The sequence below is a fragment of the Pleurodeles waltl genome, chromosome 5 (genome assembly GCF_031143425.1).
Source record: "Pleurodeles waltl isolate 20211129_DDA chromosome 5, aPleWal1.hap1.20221129, whole genome shotgun sequence".
NCBI classification, from domain to species: Eukaryota; Metazoa; Chordata; class Amphibia; order Caudata; family Salamandridae; genus Pleurodeles; species Pleurodeles waltl.
The window spans coordinates 304,119,774-304,144,321 of record NC_090444.1 but is presented as its reverse complement, the minus strand read 5'-3'; the positions used below and the strand labels follow the sequence as shown (position 1 = coordinate 304,144,321).

The 24,548-nt window shown below is 41.3% G+C and overlaps 1 protein-coding gene and 1 long non-coding RNA gene across 2 annotated transcripts in view; one reads left to right on the top strand and one right to left on the bottom strand.

Annotated features, from left to right (window-relative positions):
• LHCGR (luteinizing hormone/choriogonadotropin receptor) overlaps positions 1-24,548 on the top strand; it is an 836,395-nt gene that overhangs the window by 4,797 nt on the left and 807,050 nt on the right. The window lies entirely within an intron of this gene.
• Positions 5,166-5,824, bottom strand: LOC138297251 (uncharacterized). Its single transcript, XR_011203971.1, has 2 exons — positions 5,677-5,824; positions 5,166-5,314 (listed from the first exon to the last, which is right to left on the bottom strand). It is a non-coding gene; the product is annotated as an uncharacterized lncRNA (long non-coding RNA).

Below are 24,548 nucleotides of genomic sequence, written 5' to 3'. Positions count from 1 at the left end.
TATCGACCCGGAAGTTAAATACACTTCCGGGTTGGTGATAAACCATTCCAGAAGAAAGGGAATAGGCATGGAAATCGGACTAATCACGTAAACGATCCGATTTCACACACTTCACAATGCCTACATTCCACTATTAACAAATGACTACCGGTAATATAGATGCATAAATGCACCCCTTATATAGTATTTAAGAAAAAAGAATAATGTAAAAAAAAAAAAAAAAAAAAGGGGGGGGGGGAAATTCACTATATCATATTTCGAGAAATCACCATATTAACTTTTTATAACGACTACATATATATAGCAGCACACGTTAATTAACAACAATAGATAATATGTGATTACTATGAGGAACCAAAGAAAATAAAAATATACAAACAAATCAATAATAGTAACCCTACTATTATTAAAAGAATAGACAAATGAGAATTTTGGCTCAGCACTCATATACATTTGATAATGTTAACAAGTAGAAATATTATATAGTACATAGAATATTACATATAAACTAATATACAAACAGTCAAAAATTTAATGATTAATCACCCAAAAAGAACTCTAGTTCTCTATCAGTATTAAGACCAGTTTCAACAGTCCTCAGTCTCATTATCCATAATGCCTCCTGTTGGCGTAAATATAACTCTCTATTGCCACCTCTTGGGTTACGTACAATGTGTTCCAGACCAAAAAATGTAAACCTCTTTTGAACTCCTTGTGTAGAACATGAGACCATATGGGTCACCAGGGGATATCTCATATCCTCATTTTTAAGTGCCCGCATGTGTTCGCTTATTCTAATTTTAAGTGGTCGTATGGTGCTGCCCACATGGATTTTTGAACACTTACATCGTATTATATACACAACATAATTGGAATTGCAATCCATAGTAGAATATATTAAATATGATTTGCCCTCATGATGGTATTCTTTTAACTTATGACAGGCCCAGCGACACACTCCACATGCGCCACATCTGTAGAAACCAACTTCTTTTTGAGATAACCAAGTTATTTTAGGAGGGATAGTCGTGAAGCTGGGACTTAAAAGATTTCTCAACGTTTTACCCCTACGAAAGGATGTCTTGATTGGCCCTAATGCAATATCCTTAAATATTGGGTCCTGTGAAAGTAATTTCCAATGTTTGAACATAAATTTTTGTAAAATAAGGGATGCATCAGTATATTCAGTGATAAACCTAACTGTATCACGTGCCTCTTTAGACTTATTACGTTCTATAAGTTCTAATGTTGTATTTCTATCTAAGTGCTGTGCTCTATGTCGAGCCTTCTTAATAATTTTATTCGAATAGCCACGCATTGTGAACCTCCTCTCCATGTCGTTAAGTTGAGCAATAAATTCATTATCTAGACTACAGTTGCGTCGAGCTCTTAAAAATTCACCAAAAGGAATTGCTGCAATCTGATGTTTGGGATGAGAACTGGTTGCATGAAGGATGGAGTTACAAGCAGTTGTTTTACGAAAGAGTCTACTATGAATTTTATGTTCCATAATAAAAAGTTCTACATCTAAAAACTCAATCTTTTCATCACTAAATTGATAAGTAAATCTAACATTCATGTGATTAGAGTTCAGAAAATTGCTAAATTCTACAAGTTTTTCTTTGCCTCCAGTCCAAATCATAAAACAATCGTCTATGTAGCGTCCCCAAAATAAAATAAACGTCTGCCAAGCTGCAGCACCAGGACCCCAAATCCATGACTGTTCAAACCACCCCATAAATAAGTTAGCATATGATGGAGAGAACTTCGAGCCCATGGCTACACCTTGATTCTGTCGATACCAAGGGCCGTATTTATACTCTGTTTGCGCCGAATTTGCGTCGTTTTTTTCGACGCAAATTCGACGCTAAACTAACGCCAACTAACGCCATATTTATACTATGGCGTTAGACGCTTCGGGCGCCAAAGTGCCCGGAGAGTGCGTCATTTTTTAGCGTGAACCCCTTCCTTGCGTTAATGATATGCAAGGGAGGCGTTCCCGTCTTAAAAAATGACTCCCAGGCCTTTACGTGGTATTTATACTCCCGGGCAAAAATGACGCCCGGGAGTGGGCGTGGCCAAAAACGGCGCTTTTGCGCCGCTTTTTAACGCCTGGGTCAGGCATGGCGTTAAGGGACAAGTGGGCTCAAAATGAGCCCAGAGTGCCCTCCCCTGCCCCCAGGGACCCCCCCTGCCACCCTTCCCCACCCCAGGAGGACACCCAAGGACGGAGGGACCCATCCCATGGACATTAAGGTAAGTTCAGGTAAGTATTTTTTTTTTTTTTTTGTGGCATAGGGGGGCCTGATTTGTGCCCCCCTACATGCCACTATGCCCAATGACCATGCCCAGGGGACAGAAGTCCCCTGGGCATGGCCATTGGGCAAGGGGGCATGACTCCTATCTTTACAATGATAGGAGTCATGTTGATGGGGGATGGGCGTCGAAAAAACATGGCGCAAGTCGGGTTACGACGATTTTTTCGACGTAACCTGACTTGCCCCATTTTAAGACGCCCATACGCCATTTTCCCCCTACGCCGGCGCTGTCTGGTCTACGTGGTTTTTTTCCACGCACACCAGGCAGCGCCGGTCCGCTTGCGCCGGCTAACGCCATTCCATAAATACGGCGCCCGCATGGCGCTTCAGAATGGCGTTAGACGGCGCAAAATCTTTTGACGCTAAACTGCGTTAGCGCAGTTTAGCGTCAAAAAGTATAAATATGGGCCCAAATGTTGTTAAATAGGAAAAAATTATTTTTAGTGATCAAGTTGATCATATCTAATAACATTTTAGTATGTTCCCATAGATCCGCAGGTCTTCTGTTCAAAAAATATTTTAGAGCTTCCAAACCTAAGTCATGATTAATACATGTATAAAGTGATACAACATCTAAGGTCACCAGAAGCATATTACTGTCCCACTCCACATCACTTAGGATACTAAGAATGTGTGTGGTGTCCCGAATAAACGAAGGGAGATTATGTACTAATGGCTGCAAAAAGCAATCAACATACTCCGAAAGTTTTTCTGTCGGGCCCAATATACCCGATATTATAGGTCTTCCTGGTGGAAATGGTGAACCCTTATGTATTTTAGGTAGAGTGTACAAACATGGATACCGAGGGTGATGTACCTTCAAGTATAAGTATTCATCTTTATTAAGTAATCCCTTATGTTGCCACTCCTATAAATTTCTGTTAATAGTACACATAAGCATAAAAATAGGATTATGTGGTAATTTCTCATAACAGGACACATCACTAAGCTGTGATACAATTTCGTTGTCATAATCCACCTTATTCATAATGACCACATTTCCACCTTTATCCGCAGGTCTAATGATAATATTTTTATTCTGTCTCAATTCTTGTAAAGCAGTGAGTTTTTCAATCTTTAAATTACTGGATATCTGTCGAGATTTATTCTTGATTAAATATTTGTCATAATCCTGACACACTGCATCAAAAAATTTATCTAGAGAATTGGAAGCTAGAGATCTAGGAGTCCACCTAGATTTTAATTTGAGACCACTAGATATACTTTTATCCAAAACAATATCAAGATCATGTAAAATTCTCGCAGTAATATCAGGGTCTTCATCTCGTTCGACTAAAGATAATAAAACTGCTGTATCATGAATATCCTCAATAGACAGATTACTGGAGGAGGATTCAATTGTCTCAGAGTGCGTCAACCTGCCTGGGTTATTGTGAAAATATTGTTTAAGTTTGAGTTTACGTACAAATTTAAATAAATCAATTTTGGATCTACAAGGGTCACCAAAATTTGTAGGACAGTAACTCAGACCTTTTAATAAAAGGTTTTTGATCCCTGTCGTTAATTCCAGACTTGATAAATTCACTATATTAATTAGTGATGTATTTTCAGAGTTCACATTTTCCTGTCTCGAGATCTCGTCTTGACGCCTTCCAACTCCTTTGTCATATTGCCCCTTTCCTCTACTGCCTCTCCTAGTCTTTTTGGTTGTCCACCTCTTTGTTTAGAGCATTTCTGCCTCGTCTCATCCTCATTATTTCCACTAAAAAATTATTGCCACTTGAGGTAGTGTGACCCAAAGTCCCAGCTCCACACTCTATATCACTGTCACTAGTTACCGAGGTGCTAACTGACGATGAGTCAGAAGACTTTGATATTCCTGAGCCCCGAAGGGGCCCCATTGTGTGAAACAGATGATCATATTTAGAAGCAAAAGTAAAAATTCTACCTGATAAATAATCTCTCTCGTCCCGCTTTAATTTGCGCGCTTTTCTTTGCATTATTTCCTCTTGATGTTTAAGTAAGATATCTTCCAAAATTTTGTAGTTTTTCTCGGTAGCTTCTCTAAGATCCAAAGATGTAATTTCCTGTTCTAGAGTACTAATTTCAATTTGTAATTGACTCACCTTTCTCTCTGAGTTAATAATCAATATATCCATGAGTTTCATTGAACTCGCTGTGAGTTCCTCTTCCCATAATACCAATAAATCTTCATCCAGATCATCATATGTGGGAAATATTTGAGACCTTAGGCCTCGAGGAATACGATTAAGTTTCTTATATTGTTTTAACGTTATTCCATCCCACCATTTAGATAATTCATTTTTTTTGATTCTCTCTAATTTAATAAATTTGCTCCTGAGGCCTTCCTTTGGTATAGTGCCCCCCGATTTATTAACAAGCATACCTCCCTTTGCTAAATTACTGAATAGTTCCTCTGCTGCCTTATTTCTATCCATAATGAAGTAAAATTATTCAATAGTACCTGTGCAGCCTCCTCTAATGCAAACAATACTGAAAACGGGGTGTAGTATGAGGAAATGGCGCTCAAAGTACTAGTCTGTCAGTATAAATATTGGGGAAACCCCACAAGGGAAACACCCAACCCTCAGAGGTCCTAAACCTCACACTAATAATATATTGCACAATGGGGTGACCCCTAGAAAAACACTGATAACAAATATTTAAACAAATCGTAATGTAAAAATATCCATCAAAATCTCCTCAAGTACATAAATGTAAAAGAGTGACCCAAAACAATATTATGAGTATAGAACAACGGGTAAAGCGGGAAGAGAACTGTAGCAATAGTAGTCCATAATTATTCAGATTAACGGATTATAACCAACTTTCGGTTACGCTTATTAAAGCAATTAGTCCACGGTATTTGATGAAAAATGTTTAATTGTTGAGCAATCTTTGATCCAAATTGTTCATATGTCCAAATTCAAGCCACATTCTGGTTACAAGATGTTCAAGCCAACACGTGTTTCGTCTTTGGGAGTGAATAACATCCCTAAACGACTTCTTCAGGGCTAAAAAATCATAGATAACACACATGAGTAATGGCCAATATGCTCAATTGTCAAATAACATATACGTGCACCCAAAGTGTGCATGCATAACCCATAAGGGAGAAATTCATTATCTAAAAGTGTATTATGCACCCCAAAGAGCAAAAAGTGTAAAATGTCTACAAAAGGAAAGGGACAAACCTCTCATATAAAACAAATAAAATATATAGTCCATATCCTTAACAAAAAAATCTTTTTATATATGTCACCACTGAACTACCTGTAAACCACATAACACCACTAGTATATCAATCCACATGCATTTAAATTATAGTGTACACCAAACACCAAACAAAACCATGATTTAAATTATGTTACTATACCTTACAGATCCAAAAAATAATCGAGAAATAAACTGTCGATCCAGCAATAATAAATTGTCCTATAGATTATTTCAACATCTGATATTTCCACTGCTGTCAAGAAAAACCCACAATGAATATCAAAATAAAATAAGCCAACACATGGGTTTCATCATAAACTACACATACTTATCGTATCTACCATATTCAAAAATAAACAGAATATAATAAGAAAGCGCTTATTATTAATCAATATAGACTTAATAGTCTCTAAAATACTATGACGATCTGATTTGAAATGTACCACATACTAAAAATCAAATAAATGTCTCATCCATCAGTTAACCTGCTCAAAATCTTATACTCAAGTCTACCGAGAACACTCACGTCTCAATTTCGAATTATCAGTATACAAAAAGAATCCCCGGCATCTTCCGTCTCCTGTTTCATGTACGTATAGCCAGTACGTTGACGCCGCGCGTATCGACCCGGAAGTTAAATACACTTCCGGGTTGGTGATAAACCATTCCAGAAGAAAGGGAATAGGCATGGAAATCGGACTAATCACGTAAACGATCCGATTTCACACACTTCACAATGCCTACATTCCACTATTAACAAATGACTACCGGTAATATAGATGCATAAATGCACCCCTTATATAGTATTTAAGAAAAAAGAATAATGTAAAAAAAAAAAAAAAAAAAAAGGGGGGGGGGAAAAATTCACGATATCATATTTCGAGAAATCACCATATTAACTTTTTATAACGACTACATATATATAGCAGCACACGTTAATTAACAACAATAGATAATATGTGATTACTATGAGGAACCAAAGAAAATAAAAATATACGAACAAATCAATAATAGTAACCCCACTATTATTAAAAGAATAGACAAATGAGAATTTTGGCTCAGCACTCATATACATTTGATAATGTTAACAAGTAGAAATATTATATAGTACATAGAATATTACATATAAACTAATATACAAACAGTCAAAAATGTAATGATTAATCACCCAAAAAGAACTCTAGTTCTCTATCAGTATTAAGACCAGTTTCAACAGTCCTCAGTCTCATTATCCATAATGCCTCCTGTTGGCGTAAATATAACTCTCTATTGCCACCTCTTGGGTTACGTACAATGTGTTCCAGACCAAAAAATGTAAACCTCTTTTGAACTCCTTGTGTAGAACATGAGACCATATGGGTCACCAGGGGATATCTCATATCCTCATTTTTAAGTGCCCGCATGTGTTCGCTTATTCTAATTTTAAGTGGTCGTATGGTGCTGCCCACATAGATTTTTGAACACTTACATCGTATTATATACACAACATAATTGGAATTGCAATCCATAGTAGAATATATTAAATATGATTTGCCCTCATGATGGTATTCTTTTAACTTATGACAGGCCCAGCGACACACTCCACATGCGCCACATCTGTAGAAACCAACTTCTTTTTGAGATAACCAAGTTATTTTAGGAGGGATAGTCGTGAAGCTGGGACTTAAAAGATTTCTCAACGTTTTACCCCTACGAAAGGATGTCTTGATTGGCCCTAATGCAATATCCTTAAATATTGGGTCCTGTGAAAGTAATTTCCAATGTTTGAACATAAATTTTTGTAAAATAAGGGATGCATCAGTATATTCAGTGATAAACCTAACTGTATCACGTGCCTCTTTAGACTTATTACGTTCTATAAGTTCTAATGTTGTATTTCTATCTAAGTGCTGTGCTCTATGTCGAGCCTTCTTAATAATTTTATTCGAATAGCCACGCATTGTGAACCTCCTCTCCATGTCGTTAAGTTGAGCAATAAATTCATTATCTAGACTACAGTTGCGTCGAGCTCTTAAAAATTCACCAAAAGGAATTGCTGCAATCTGATGTTTGGGATGAGAACTGGTTGCATGAAGGATGGAGTTACAAGCAGTTGTTTTACGAAAGAGTCTACTATGAATTTTATGTTCCATAATAAAAAGTTCTACATCTAAAAACTCAATCTTTTCATCACTAAATTGATAAGTAAATCTAACATTCATGTGATTAGAGTTCAGAAAATTGCAAAATTCTACAAGTTTTTCTTTGCCTCCAGTCCAAATCATAAAACAATCGTCTATGTAGCGTCCCCAAAATAAAATAAACGTCTGCCAAGCTGCAGCACCAGGACCCCAAATCCATGACTGTTCAAACCACCCCATAAATAAGTTAGCATATGATGGAGAGAACTTCGAGCCCATGGCTACACCTTGATTCTGTCGATACCAAATGTTGTTAAATAGGAAAAAATTATTTTTAGTGATCAAGTTGATCATATCTAATAACATTTTAGTATGTTCCCATAGATCCGCAGGTCTTCTGTTCAAAAAATATTTTAAAGCTTCCAAACCTAAGTCATGATTAATACATGTATAAAGTGATACAACATCTAAGGTCACCAGAAGCATATTACTGTCCCACTCCACATCACTTAGGATACTAAGAATGTGTGTGGTGTCCCGAATAAACGAAGGGAGATTATGTACTAATGGCTGCAAAAAGCAATCAACATACTCCGAAAGTTTTTCTGTCGGGCCCAATATACCCGATATTATAGGTCTTCCTGGTGGAAATGGTGAACCCTTATATATTTTAGGTAGAGTGTACAAACATGGATACCGAGGGTGATGTACCTTCAAGTATAAGTATTCATCTTTATTAAGTAATCCCTTATGTTGCCACTCCAATAAATTTCTGTTAATAGTACACATAAGCATAAAAATAGGATTATGTGGTAATTTCTCATAACAGGACACATCACTAAGCTGTGATACAATTTCGTTGTCATAATCCACCTTATTCATAATTCATTATTCATAATGACCACATTTCCACCTTTATCCGCAGGTCTAATGATAATATTTTTATTTTGTCTCAATTCTTGGTGTTATGTCGTTTACAGGTAGTTCAGTGGTGACATATATAAAAAGATTTTTTTGTTAAGAATATGGACTATATATTGTATTTGTTTTATATGAGAGGTTTGTCCCTTTCCTTTTGTAGACATTTTACACTTTTTGCTCTTTGGGGTGCATAATACACTTTTAGATAATGAATTTCTCCCTTATGGGTTATGCATGCACACTTTGGGTGCACGTATATGTTATTTGACAATTGAGCATATTGGCCATTACTCATGTGTGTTATCTATGTTTTTTTAGCCCTGAAGAAGTCGTTTAGGGATGTTATTCACTCCCAAAGACGAAACACGTGTTGGCTTGAACATCTTGTAACCAGAATGTGGCTTGAATTTGGACATATGAACAATTTGGATCAAAGATTGCTCAACAATTAAACATTTTTCATCAAATACCGTGGACTAATTGCTTTAATAAGCGTAACCGAAAGTTGGTTATAATCCGTTAATCTGAATAATTATGGACTACTATTGCTACAGTTCTCTTCCCGCTTTACCCGTTGTTCTATACTCATAATATTGTTTTGGGTCACTCTTTTACATTTATGTACTTGAGGAGATTTTGATGGATATTTTTACATTACGATTTGTTTAAATATTTGTTATCAGTGTTTTTCTAGGGGTCACCCCATTGTGCAATATATTATTAGTGTGAGGTTTAGGACCTCTGAGGGTTGGGTGTTTCCCTTGTGGGGTTTCCCCAATATTTATACTGACAGACTAGTACTTTGAGCGCCATTTCCTCATACTACACCCCGTTTTCAGTATTGTTTGCATTAGAGGAGGCTGCACAGGTACTATTGAATAATTTTACTTCATTATGGATAGAAATAAGGCAGCAGAGGAACTATTCAGTAATTTAGCAAAGGGAGGTATGCTTGTTAATAAATCGGGGGGCACTATACCAAAGGAAGGCCTCAGGAGCAAATTTATTAAATTAGAGAGAATCAAGAAAAATGAATTATCTAAATGGTGGGATGAAATAACGTTAAAACAATATAAGAAACTTAATCGTATTCCTCGAGGCCTAAGGTCTCAAATATTTCCCACATATGATGATCTGGATGAAGATTTATTGGTATTATGGGAAGAGGAACTCACAGCGAGTTCAATGAAACTCATGGATATATTGATTATTAACTCAGAGAGAAAGGTGAGTCAATTACAAATTGAAATTAGTACTCTAGAAGAGGAAATTACATCTTTGGATCTTAGAGAAGCTACCGAGAAAAACAAAAAAATTTTGGAAGATATCTTACTTAAACATCAAGAGGAAATAATGCAAAGAAAAGCGCGCAAATTAAAGCGGGACGAGAGAGATTATTTATCAGGTAGAATTTTTACTTTTGCTTCTAAATATGATCATCTGTTTCACACAATGGGGCCCCTTCGGGGCTCAGGAATATCAAAGTCTTCTGACTCATCGTCAGTTAGCACCTCGGTAACTAGTGACAGTGATATAGAGTGTGGAGCTGGGACTTTGGGTCACACTACCTCAAGTGGCAATAATTTTTTAGTGGAAATAATGAGGATGAGACGAGGCAGAAATGCTCTAAACAAAGAGGTGGACAACCAAAAAGACTAGGAGAGGCAGTAGAGGAAAGGGGCAATATGACAAAGGAGTTGGAAGGCGTCAAGACGAGATCTCGAGACAGGAAAATGTGAACTCTGAAAATACATCACTAATTAATATAGTGAATTTATCAAGTCTGGAATTAACGACAGGGATCAAAAACCTTTTATTAAAAGGTCTGAGTTACTGTCCTACAAATTTTGGTGACCCTTGTAGATCCAAAATTGATTTATTTAAATTTGTACGTAAACTCAAACTTAAACAACATTTTCACAATAACCCAGGCAGGTTGACGCACTCTGAGACAATTGAATCCTCCTCCAGTAATCTGTCTATTGAGGATATTCATGATACAGCAGTTTTATTATCTTTAGTCGAACGAGATGAAGACCCTGATATTACTGCGAGAATTTTACATGATCTTGATATTGTTTCGGATAAAAGTATATCTAGTGGTCTCAAATTAAAATCTAGGTGGACTCCTAGATCTCTAGCTTCCAATTCTCTAGATAAATTTTTTGATGCAGTGTGTCAGGATTATGACAAATATTTAATCAAGAATAAATCTCGACAGATATCCAGTAATTTAAAGATTGAAGAACTCACTGCTTTACAAGAATTGAGACAGAATAAAAATATTATCATTAGACCTGCGGATAAAGGTGGAAATGTGGTCATTATGAATAAGGTGGATTATGACAACGAAATTGTATCACAGCTTAGTGATGTGTCCTGTTATGAGAAATTACCACATAATCCTATTTTTATGCTTATGTGTACTATTAACAGAAATTTATTGGAGTGGCAACATAAGGGATTACTTAATAAAGATGAATACTTATACTTGAAGGTACATCACCCTCGGTATCCATGTTTGTACACTCTACCTAAAATACATAAGGGTTCACCATTTCCACCAGGAAGACCTATAATATCGGGTATATTGGGCCCGACAGAAAAACTTTCGGAGTATGTTGATTGCTTTTTGCAGCCATTAGTACATAATCTCCCTTCGTTTATTCGGGACACCACACACATTCTTAGTATCCTAAGTGATGTGGAGTAGGACAGTAATATGCTTCTGGTGACCTTAGATGTTGTATCACTTTATACATGTATTAATCATGACTTAGGTTTGGAAGCTTTAAAATATTTTTTGAACAGAAGACCTGCGGATCTATGGGAACATACTAAAATGTTATTAGATATGATAAACTTGATCACTAAAAATAATTTTTTCCTATTTAACAACATTTGGTATCGACAGAATCAAGGTGTAGCCATGGGCTCGAAGTTCTCTCCATCATATGCTAACTTATTTATGGGGTGGTTTGAACAGTCATGGATTTGGGGTCCTGGTGCTGCAGCTTGGCAGACGTTTATTTTATTTTGGGGACGCTACATAGACGATTGTTTTATGATTTGGACTGGAGGGAAAGAAAAACTTGTAGAATTTTGCAATTTTCTGAACTCTAATCACATGAATGTTAGATTTACTTATCAATTTAGTGATGAAAAGATTGAGTTTTTAGATGTAGAACTTTTTATTATGGAACATAAAATTCATAGTAGACTCTTTCGTAAAACAACTGCTTGTAACTCCATCCTTCATGCAACCAGTTCTCATCCCAAACATCAGATTGCAGCAATTCCTTTTGGTGAATTTTTAAGAGCTCGACGCAACTGTAGTCTAGATAATGAATTTATTGCTCAACTTAACGACATGGAGAGGAGGTTCACAATGCGTGGCTATTCGAATAAAATTATTAAGAAGGCTCGACATAGAGCACAGCACTTAGATAGAAATACAACATTAGAACTTATAGAACGTAATAAGTCTAAAGAGGCACGTGATACAGTTAGGTTTATCACTGAATATACTGATGCATCCCTTATTTTACAAAAATTGATGTTCAAACATTGGAAATTACTTTCACAGGACCCAATATTTAAGGATATTGCATTAGGGCCAATCAAGACATCCTTTCGTAGGGGTAAAACGTTGAGAAATCTTTTAAGTCCCAGCTTCACGACTATCCCTCCTAAAATAACTTGGTTATCTCAAAAAGAAGTTGGTTTCTACAGATGTGGCGCATGTGGAGTGTGTCGCTGGGCCTGTCATAAGTTAAAAGAATACCATCATGAGGGCAAATCATATTTAATATATTCTACTATGGATTGCAATTCCAATTATGTTGTGTATATAATACGATGTAAGTGTTCAAAAATCTATGTGGGCAGCACCATACGACCACTTAAAATTAGAATAAGCGAACACATGCGGGCACTTAAAAATGAGGATATGAGATATCCCCTGGTGACCCATATGGTCTCATGTTCTACACAAGGAGTTCAAAAGAAGTTTACATTTTTTGGTCTGGAACACATTGTACGTAACCCAAGAGGTGGCAATAGAGAGTTATATTTACGCCAACAGGAGGCATTATGGATAATGAGACTGAGGACTGTTGAAACTGGTCTTAATACTGATAGAGAACTAGAGTTCTTTTTGGGTGATTAATCATTAAATTTTTGACTGTTTGTATATTAGTTTATATGTAATATTCTATGTACTATATAATATTTCTACTTGTTAACATTATCAAATGTATATGAGTGCTGAGCCAAAATTCTCATTTGTCTATTCTTTTAATAATAGTGGGGTTACTATTATTGATTTGTTCGTATATTTTTATTTTCTTTGGTTCCTCATAGTAATCACATATTATCTATTGTTGTTAATTAACGTGTGCTGCTATATATATGTAGTCGTTATAAAAAGTTAATATGGTGATTTCTCGAAATATGATATAGTGAATTTTTTCCCCCCCTTTTTTTTTTTTGTTTTTTTTTTTTACATTATTCTTTTTTCTTAAATACTATATAAGGGGTGCATTTATGCATCTATATTACCGGTAGTCATTTGTTAATAGTGGAATGTAGGCATTGTGAAGTGTGTGAAATCGGATCGTTTACGTGATTAGTCCGATTTCCATGCCTATTCCCTTTCTTCTGGAATGGTTTATCACCAACCCGGAAGTGTATTTAACTTCCGGGTCGATACGCGCGGCGTCAGCGTACTCGCTAGACGTACATGAAACAGGAGACGGAAGATGCCGGTGATTCTTTTTGTATACTGATAATTCGAAATTGAGACGTGAGTGTTCTCGGTAGACTTGAGTATAAGATTTTGAGCAGGTTAACTGATGGATGAGACATTTATTTGATTTTTAGTATGTGGTACATTTCAAATCAGATCGTCATAGTATTTTAGAGACTATTAAGTCTATATTGATTAATAATAAGCGCTTTCTTATTATATTCTGTTTATTTTTTAATATGGTAGATACGATAAGTATGTGTAGTTTATGATGAAACCCATGTGTTGGCTTATTTTATTTTGATATTCATTGTGGGTTTTTCTTGACAGCAGTGGAAATATCAGATGTTGAAATAATCTATAGGACAATTTATTATTGCTGGATCGACAGTTTATTTCTCGATTATTTTTTGGATCTGTAAGGTATAGTAACATAATTTAAATCATGGTTTTGTTTGGTGTTTGGTGTACACTATAATTTAAATGCATGTGGATTGATATACTAGTGGTGTTATGTGGTTTACAGGTAGTTCAGTGGTGACATATATAAAAAGATTTTTTTGTTAAGGATATGGACTATATATTTTATTTGTTTTATATGAGAGGTTTGTCCCTTTCCTTTTGTAGACATTTTACACTTTTTGCTCTTTGGGGTGCATAATACACTTTTAGATAATGAATTTCTCCCTTATGGGTTATGCATGCACACTTTGGGTGCACGTATATGTTATTTGACAATTGAGCATATTGGCCATTACTCATGTGTGTTATCTATGTTTTTTTAGCCCTGAAGAAGTCGTTTAGGGATGTTATTCACTCCCAAAGACGAAACACGTGTTGGCTTGAACATCTTGTAACCAGAATGTGGCTTGAATTTGGACATATGAACTATTTGGATCAAAGATTGCTCAACAATTAAACATTTTTCATCAAATACCGTGGACTAATTGCTTTAATAAGCGTAACCGAAAGTTGGTTATAATCCGTTAATCTGAATAATTATGGACTACTATTGCTACAGTTCTCTTCCCGCTTTACCCGTTGTTCTATACTCATAATATTGTTTTGGGTCACTCTTTTACATTTATGTACTTGAGGAGATTTTGATGGATATTTTTACATTACGATTTGTTTAAATATTTGTTATCAGTGTTTTTCTAGGGGTCACCCCATTGTGCAATACAATACGCTAACTGTGGCTTATAGAATGCAACAAAATTCTCAGCATTTGGCCTTCTGACATGTCCTGACCTTTAAGAGACAGCCCCAGAATTTCGAACAATGCACAAAATATGGTCCAGAAAAGTGACTGAATATCTGCTTTAATTGTTCTGTGTGATCTGACTCAGTAGTCTCCAGAACGGGTCCAAAATAAACAAACAACAAAATAAGACCTCCACAGCTTGACAGAAAACTCTAAAGCTTCTTATGTAGAGGTGGACACAATAAACCAGATGTGAGCTTGAACTGCTGCTGCCTAAGGGTTAGGTGTTTTGTGTATCTGAGGGATGCTTCCACTTCAGTTTTACATGTTATGATATGCGTGAGAGAGAGTGTTGTCACTTCTGGACCAGTGCCATGTGTGAAGGAGAAGCTCTTTGACGCTCACTCTCTTATACACACACCAACACCATCGCTAACACATAATTATCACAAGCCATTCTGAAATACTATTCACAAGTATAATGTCTTACATGTATTGCAATGGGACTGGGAAGTCGTCACTAGTGCTGCACTCCATAATGATCATGAAATGTGATATTGAAGACAATGCATGCGTTGTTTAAATGCCTAGCTAGATAGAGGGGCAGCATTCACACATCTATATACATAGCTCAGTGGATTAACACACGTGCTGCTGCATTAACTGTGCAAACCGCAGTAGCCCAGTTATGGGACACACAGGTCAAGTACTGACAGTCTGCGCTTCTGCTCTGTGGCCCATAACTGGGCCACAGTGCGCACTCGGCCTGACATCAGCAGCGTGGAGCTGCTGGGGTGCACCGGCACCAGCTCCCGATCCAGGCCTACCTCCTTTCCCTGTTCTCAGCAGCCCGGGACCAGGGTGCAGAGTGAGGCTGCTGGCAACAGGGCCCCTGGTACCCTGGAAAGACCCGTGTCTCACTTTCTCTTCTATGTGCACACAGGGGCCAGAGCTGGGCATGGCATATGAGGGAGGTCTATACTTGGAAAAAAGGAAAACTGTCTCCTCAGAGTCCATGGGAAAGGAGGTGGTGTTATGGGGTATGGTGCTGATGCCAGCAAGGAGAGCTGGAGACTAGGGGAGCATCAGCTGCTTAGCGGTTGTCCAGCAGCCCCAGCCAGATAGAGATATGTGTGACCTGAGAGAGTGCCTTAGAGCCCATTGGCAAGCAAGGCTAGACACTTTGTGAAAATACGAGGCTGCTGGTGGTGAACTGGTTTGAGTGCTGCTAGTGCTGGGCCCAAAAAAAAGGGCAGTCTGAGGCTGTGTGTAAGTACACAGGAAGCGATTGCAAGGCTGGTGCAAGAGAGGAGGTGTGCTTGGCCCTCTGTAGCAAGTTTGTGAAGGAGGGCAGTTGGTGAAGGGAAGTGTGCAGGTGTGGAGAACAGCAGGCTCCAGCCCGGTGATCTGTGTCAGCACAAGAGGCCTGAAACTGCAGCTTTCGCTGCCTAGGGCTCTGACTTGAATGCGCCCGATCTCAGAAGCACTAAGCAGGGTCTGGCCTGTTTAATGCTTCCAAAATCGGGCACATTCAGGCCAGGGTGCCAGTAGGGCGGGCAGCACTCCACTGCATGCAGAACTCCACGGAATTCCACAGAGTTTTAGGCCAACTCCACGGAATTCCACAGAGTAGAACCCCCTGAGCTCTGCCTACCCCTTCTTTTTTCACTGCGGATCAGTTTGACTATATATAATACGACGTGTGGTGCACGCGTGTCTCCCATAATTTTTTAACACAATGAAAACAGTCAAACTCAAATTTCAAATCCAAAGCATTTATTTAAGGTACAACACAGCAGCACCAAATGTGTTTCCACCTAACCAGTCTTGTTCACAGTTGGTGAGTTATTTCCTATTTCACAATGTATACAACTGGCCCATCCTGCTCCCATGTAGCATTCAGGAACATGTAGTTAACAATGTCTTTGTATTTAAAACAAATTTGATTATACATAATGTTCCACATCAGAGGAGTACCTAAATTTATACTCATTTGGCATTTTTTGATATTGTTTCTTGGAAAAGGCCCAAACTGACTAAAATACAGGCTTCTCAATTATTAGGCTGTCAAAATGGCTGTGTCCCTTTACATAGTGTCTACTTGTCAAGCAAATTTATATCATACCTATTGATTAAAATCTCTCAGCCTAATTTCTTTGACAAACATTAAATCATATGTGGTGTATAGTCTGATGAGCTATAACATAGTGATGGAGGACCATAGCAAGCTGCTGAGCCAAACTTAATGGTAATTGTTTCTCATGTTTTTTTTAGTTCATCAGTATCCAGTCTTTAGCACCTTAAATCAATACCTTAGTGGTAATATTATCAGTTCTCATTGTTGCCCTTGGTCAAACTCATTTACTCTCCAGGAATTACTCTGCTTCATTTTATATTTTGAAACAGTTCAAGTGCTAGAATCTTGAGACAAACTAAATCCATTTCAGAATAACTTAACCTTCCTTTATAGGTGAACACATAATTCTTTGTTGTTATTAAGGCCAATTGGTGTCTTGGTTTTTAATCGGATAATATTTCAATTATAAATAGCATAGGCCCTCATTATAACCCAGGCGGTATATGCCGCCTACCGCGGTCGCCAACATACCGTGCCTGAAGTGGTATTCCGCTACGGGTATTATGACCCACACTGAGAATTCCACCACTATACAGACACCCACACAATTCCGCCAGCCCAAAGGTCAGTGATAAACTGACGATAGCAAAACCCACACCGTCACGCCAACAGGAATACGCCCACAGTATCACGACCCACGGATCACCGCAGCAGTCTTTCAAACACGGTAAACCATTGGCGATACACACCGCCGTGCTCAAAATACACACACACTTACAAAACACCATCACATTACACAATGCAAACTACACACACCTGACACATATACACACACTCACACCACTATAAAACACACACCCACATTACCCACAACCCGTACAACGAAAAAAAAAGATTACCAACAGAGAGAGAGACAAACCAGGAGCACCCACTCAATTTGAGACAGAGAACACCATTCACCCATACACCATCCACGCACATCACAGCATACACCCCAACACATCACGCCACACATCCTCACACCCCAGGTTTTCAGAGGAGGAGCTAAGGGTCATGGTGGAGGCAATCATCCTGGTAGAGCCACAGCTATTCGGATCATAGGTGCAGCAAATGTCCATTGCTAGGAAGATGGAGCTGTGGTGGAGAATCGTGGACAGGGTCAACGCTGTTGGACAGCATCCAAGAACAAGGGATGACATCAGGAAGAGGTGGAACGACCTACGGGGGAAGGTACGTTCTGTGGTAGCAAGACACCTGGTAGCAGTAGAGAGGACTGGCGGTGGACTCCAACCTCTTCCCCAGCAACTAACAACATGGGAGGAGCAAGTTTTGGCAATCATGCATCCTTAGGGCCTCGCAGGAGTAGCAGGAGGACTGGACTCTGGTAAGTCATATCTTTACTACTTTATCCCCCCCACCCTACCTGCATGCCACCACAAGCTCCTACCCCTACCCTCACACCCATCACTCCACCACCTTACATATACCCCACCATCACAACCCACCCATCCCAATACCAAGCCCTGCATGCAACACCAATGTATGGACTCCCAACACAGACCTGCATGGACACCCATCACCACAGCATGCCCAGTAGAGAGACTCACCCAGCCCACAAAATCACCACTCACACACGGCCAAGCTGACAGGGAAATCACAATCGTACAGAGAAACACACCCATGCACAAGATGGCACAGGCAGACACAATAATACTGCCTTTGCATCCCCACAGGACCCATACTCAACATCACCGGAGAGGAGGTGCCAGCTACATCCAGTCCCCCCCAGGGGAGGCCTACAGTGACGACAGCAGCTCTGCACGCCTGGATCACGATGACCAACCTGGCCCATCCGGTACCTCTGGACAGTCGGTTCCCCTGACACAGTCCCAACCCACCACAGAGCCTCCCTCCTCAGGAAACACCAGCACAGCACCCACACAGAGGGCCCATGCCACTGTCCCCAGGACACGTCAATCAGCAGTGTGTCCACCACTACAGGGACCACAGTCAACCCCACAAACCCAGGACGATCATGCACCTGGGGTCAGTGGGCACACGGTTCAGGGGACAGAGGCACAGGACAACAGGGAAGCTGGGAGGACTGCTGTGCGACAGGAGGAGGACAGACCCAGGGAACCCACTCTCCACGAGGCACTCACCAACATCCTGGGAGCATATCACCATTCCCAGGAGACCATGGGCCAGATACTGGCCAAGTTGCAAGAGACCCAGCGGCTGCAGGAGGGATAGTACCTAGGGATCAGGGATGATCTAAAAAACATCTACACCATCCTGGTCACCATTGCAGGGGTGCTGGCTGACATGGGCAAGACCATGAGGGAGGCAGTGGCACAACAACGGCTGCCTGACACTAGCCAAACCGATGAACAGCCTTCAACCTCCACTGGCGCTAGTGGACAGGAGGCCCCGCCACAGGAACAACAGGCCACCAGCACCCCGGCCCCTGAAGAAGGAGAACCACCCCGCAAACGGTCCCTAAGACCCAGGCAGAAGCCAGAGAACATTGCCAAGACCCCCGCCAGGAAATAAGACCAATCTGATTGTCACCCTTCTGTCCCACTCTGTCACCCTGTCCACCTTGAACTGCCATTTCTCCCCTTCCTAAGCCCCATTGGACAATGCACCTGTGATACCCAGAGACTGGACTCTACCATGGACTTTCCTCCACCATCAGCCCAGCCCATTGTACAAGCCCCTCTACTTATGAGCACTTAAATAAACACCCTTGGAACAAATACTAATCTGGAGTCTGTCAAATGATTCACATACGTATTAGTACAACATTATCAAAGCATTCCAACTCCAGGTCTGGCTCAAATTGTACACAGAGTTCGAAGATTGTGGCACGATTGAGTCTATAGGTTCTGATAATGTGTCTGTCCTTCATTGTCGCAAGGTCCACCAGGGGTCTGTACACGGGAGGATGCCGCCATCTCATATTCAGCCTCAGCGATTGAAGCCTATGGAAGAAAACAGTGAGCAGAGGGTCATATTTCCACATCTATTGAACTAATGATGATTTGTTTACTTTACAGAAACAAGATGTGAATCTGACAATCAGTTGCTGTGCCAATGTCTGCTGTGACGGAGTTAGGTGCCATGCCCTGTGCCCCCTTGAAATGGCGGCTGCCTGACCTGTGACGAGGGACAAGTGGAAATGAGGTAATTGCGCTGGCGTTGTGCACTGTTGCGTTCGACCGCCGTGCAACTTTGCATTGGTTATCATTGGGCCCTACAGGTTCCAGGAGCCAATAGCGATGCACGCCGTCGGTGACGGTACACACCGCCGCGGACGTCACCGCCATTTTCTATCTGTTCACTCACTTGCTACCTGACCTTTAGCAGGAGAGGACCTACACTGCAAGTACTGTTGTGACCTGTGTCTAAAAGCAACAATGGCTCATGGCTCTGGGGAAAGGGCCCCTGCATTCACTGCGGAGGAGTTGGAGAAACTGGTGGATGGAGTCCTACCCCAGTACACATTACTCTACAGTCCTCCAGACAAAACAGATGAGTACACTGTGAGCATAATGCGTGGGCCATGAATGTATAAAGTGCTGTGTATGTAAGCCACATGTAGGGGGGGCAGAGGCATCCTGGCCAGAGTGCTGCATGTAAGGTGGTCAATGTATGTGCGTCAGGGGATGGGAGGGATATGGTGGGCCATGAGTGTGACGGTCCGGACGGTTGACTAATTCCCTTTTCTGCTGTCTTTTCCATGCAGGTCAGCGTCCACCAGAAAAAGGGTATTTGGCGTGCCATCACCAAGGAGGTGCGGACCCTGGGGGTCTTTGACAGGCGGAGCACCCACTGCCACAAGAGGTGGGAGGACCAGCGCCGCTGGGCAAAGAAGACAGCGGAGGCCCAGCTGGGGCTGACCTCCCAACGAGGAAGAGGTGCCTGTCACACCATGACCCCCCTGATGTTCCGCATCCTGGTGGTGGCCTAGCTGGAGTTGGATGGGAACTTGAAGGCATCACAGCAGCCACGAGGGGGTGAGTACAGATTCTGAATCCTGACTTTGCGCGTGTTAAGAGGTACCTGAGTGGGGGATGTGGGCTATGGGTGCCCCTAGGCTAGGGCAAAGATGGCAGGTTAGGTCCCTTGTTGGGCAGGCTCTGAAGCACTCCTAAGTGTTAGTGGTCATTTACTACTGGTCAGGGTCCTGTGGGTTTCAGGTGTGCAGCTAATGGCGGCAGGCATTGTACCCCATAGGCTGGTGACTCTCTTAGTAAATGGCTGGGCATGGCCTAGTGCATAGGGCTGCTCCCTGTGTGTTGTGTATGCCAACGGTAGTGATGTTGCTGGCATTGACCAAGTGTATCCTCTGTCTCTCCCCCCCTTTATGTTTTGTCACCCTGTCCTTGTGTGCATTAGCATCATCTGGTGGAGGAGCAGGTGCACCGGCGACAGAGGGATCTGCATCCCACATGGGCCTGGAGGCCGAAATCACAGAGAGTGAGGGCACCAGTGGGACGGAGGGCGAGGGGGGCACCATGACGTGGACAGGAAGGGAGACCACAGACAGCGGCGACTCCTCCGATGGAAGCTCCCTGGTGGTGGCAGACACCTCTGTGCCCACCACAACAAAAGGTACAGCCGCCACCCCCCCCCACCAGCACCACCGTCAGCGTGTTTCCTGTGCCCGCAGAACCAGGAGGGTGGACATCTCCTTCACCCCAGGCACCTCAGGCCCTGCCCCAGTCAGCCCTGCTGCCCTCAGTGAGGACGCTATTGACCTCCTGAGATCCCTCACTGTTGTGAAAATGATCTATTGCTACTCATTATCCCTCTAATAATGCAAATGATGTGTACATTTGAATGGCTGGATGATAAATGTTTTTGTGCCAACTTATATAATTTGATATTTATAAGCAGGATTTTATAAATAATTTTTGTAGAACATTGCATCACTGCATTCAATTTATATGTGGGATAGTTCTTTATTGTAATATCTATCATGGGTCTATAAAATAGGTTGACCTTGAAAAGTGAGACAATTTAGAATTAATGTATACATTGCAATTTATGACAATGAAATGAGGTATAATATTTTAGAATAAGTGTGTGGACAACTGAACATATTACTTGCTGTGAGTGGGAATAACACCAAGATAATGTCAGGCTCCTGTGTTGGACCTATACTAAAGTAAAGATAGTGGTCCAGCCCGTTAAGATCTAGGGCAGTGCAGTCAAGGAAGGACTGATTTTAAATCACTTTGGTGGTGGGATAAGGGTTGTCCACTAGAAGGCGTAAGCCGAAACGCATTGGCGTCCTGTTCTTGTTTGCTGTCTGCATTTAAATAAAGAAGACTATTACATCCTGCAGTGTCTGGCCTACATGCATCGACGTTTCCCACTGTGGTGTGGCTGTCTCAGTGAAACACGGTCGCTGGATGTGTTCCACTATATTTTTGTAGATTACATTCAAAGTATGTAAACTTGTTTACAACCAATGTATGAAAACTTGATATTTTTGTTGAGAATATTTTTGACACAATAGTACTCTGTCACAATATTTTTGTAGACAATATTATGTCATGCAACCCCACCTAATGCATTCCAGGCTGAAACATAGTACAGTTCAATCCAGTGACCATGCAGGCACAAACCCGGTGCAGCTTTAACATGCACATGGTAATGCTGAAAATTTGCTGCAGGATTATTAGGATTCCAATTCCCAGGTCTGCCGTTCTATTCAAGGAGACTGTGGAACCCTGGGCCTCATTATGAGTTTGGCAAGTGGCAGAGGCTGCCCGCCAAACTTGTGTGTCCGGAAGACCGCCAGTTCGGTATTCCGCCTGCTGGCCCTATTATGAGTTTCCAGCTGGGCCAGCGGGTGGAAACACGCTGGCCCAGTGGGAAACTACCCACAACATTGAGGCCGGCTCGTGATAGAGCTGACTGCAAAGTTGCGGAGTGTCGGGTGTGATAGCACCCATCGCGCTTTTCACAGCCTGTAAATCAGGCAGTGAAAAGAGCAATGGGGCTGCCCATGCCAAATGTGGCGGTGCCATTGGTCCGAACGAGGCACTTTGCCGCGGTCGTAATATGGAGGTTGGACCACTGCATTGGCGGCGGTCTGACTGCCACTGTGAGTCTGGCGGTCCAAGGAGGGGCACTGTATTTATACCTTATGGAGTGTCTCTGAGCTGCAACCCAGCACCATGTGCTGCTATACAAATGCATTCAAGAAAAACATCCAAATTCATCATTCCTTCCTCATAGAGCTGATGAAAGAAGTACCAACATCTTGCTCAATAACAGCCCCTACCTTTGATCAAGAAGGAGACAATCATGTTTGTGGTATATGCTATATAGGATATACATTTTCAAATATACTGACTAAAGGCCAATAAGGATATTTTTGACAAGATGTCACTTCTGAAAGACCAGTAGTCAGTTGCATACAGGGATATGCTCATAGTGTGTCTTACCTGTGAATGATGTACCCCATCCGTAACTTCTGGCCTTACGAAATCACTACCCTATCACAAGGTACAATAGAGCACACTGCAACAGCACGCATGGGCATAGGGTGAGAAAGTGCCTCTTTTGACATGGTTAGTCCCCCACTTTTTGCCTGGAGCATGATGTGGGTTCAAACTGTAAGTGCCCTGAGCTCCTGCTAAACAGCTTCCCAAGGCCAGATCTCTTTCCCCAAAACTGTACTGTGATTGGAAAATCCAGCCACCCTTGTAAGTCCCGAGTAAATGGTACCCCTGGTACCTAGGGATTGGGTACTGAAGAGGGCCCTCCAGGGCATCAGCACCAATTGTGTCACTCTGAGAGGCCCCACACCAGCCTTATGCAGACTGTCATTGCAGGTTACATGACAAGATGTCCGAAAAACTGCAAATTTGACTTAGCACGTAGCCTGAGTGCTATGTCCCCTAACACTGCATACAATATACATAAGTCACCCATCTAGCAGGCATCACAGCCCTAAGGCAGGGAGCACTATATTACATGTGAGGACATATGTGCATGAGCAAATATGCCCCTACTGTGTCTTTGTCCATCCTTTGACATTGTAAGTGTACAAAAAGCCATAATATAATAATTGCATGTGCTGGACCCTGGTCACTACGAGTTATCAGCTACATGATGGCCTCTTTGAACCCTGGGTTGTTTGGTAACACACAACTAAGCTTAATATATCCTTACTGGTGCCAGTGTTGGATTTATTATAAAGTGTACCCAGAGGCCACCTGAGAGGTGCCCCCTGAAAACCTAACAGCCCTGAAATGGTTGCTGACTGGTCTTAGCCAGCCTGCACCACTAGACGTGATTCTAGACTCCTTGGCTAAGCGCCATTGCTCTCTGGAGCTGGAAGACAAAGCCTTTCTTGGCTGGAGGTGTCACACCTCCTCCCCCAGACAGGCACCCTGCTCAGGTTGGAATCTTGAAAGGCTATACCTCCTTTGAAATGTCACCCCTGCCCTCTGCTGCTACCAGCAGAAGGCAACCCCCCGATTCAGCTCCCACTTTAGGTGGGAAAACCGGTGGAAAACTAGAAAGAATAGAAGGAGTGGCCACCCTCAGCCAGCACCACCCTTCAGGTGTGCCAGGTGAGGTGACCCCTCCATTTCATTTTCCTCTATCGTGAATTGAAGGAAAAATAACCAATTAGGGTGAAGGCTGTGTCCCCCTCCCAAAGGAGGTGGAAACATAGTGGGTGTAGCCCCCTAAGGTAGGTAACCCATTGTCTACTACCAGGTAATCCCCCTAACACCACCTAAATGCAGTATTTAGGTGGCATCTCCTTACCAAAAGTTTAGATTCCTAATGACCTAAGAAGAGCTGGACACAACAGAAGTTGCAAAAGTAGAGAAGACACCAACTGACTACCGGCTTGTCTGCAGCCCTCAAAGAACCTGCACCTAAAAGACAGTTTGTCCAGCAGACCAACTCCCTCCAAAGCCTTTGGGGGACTGCT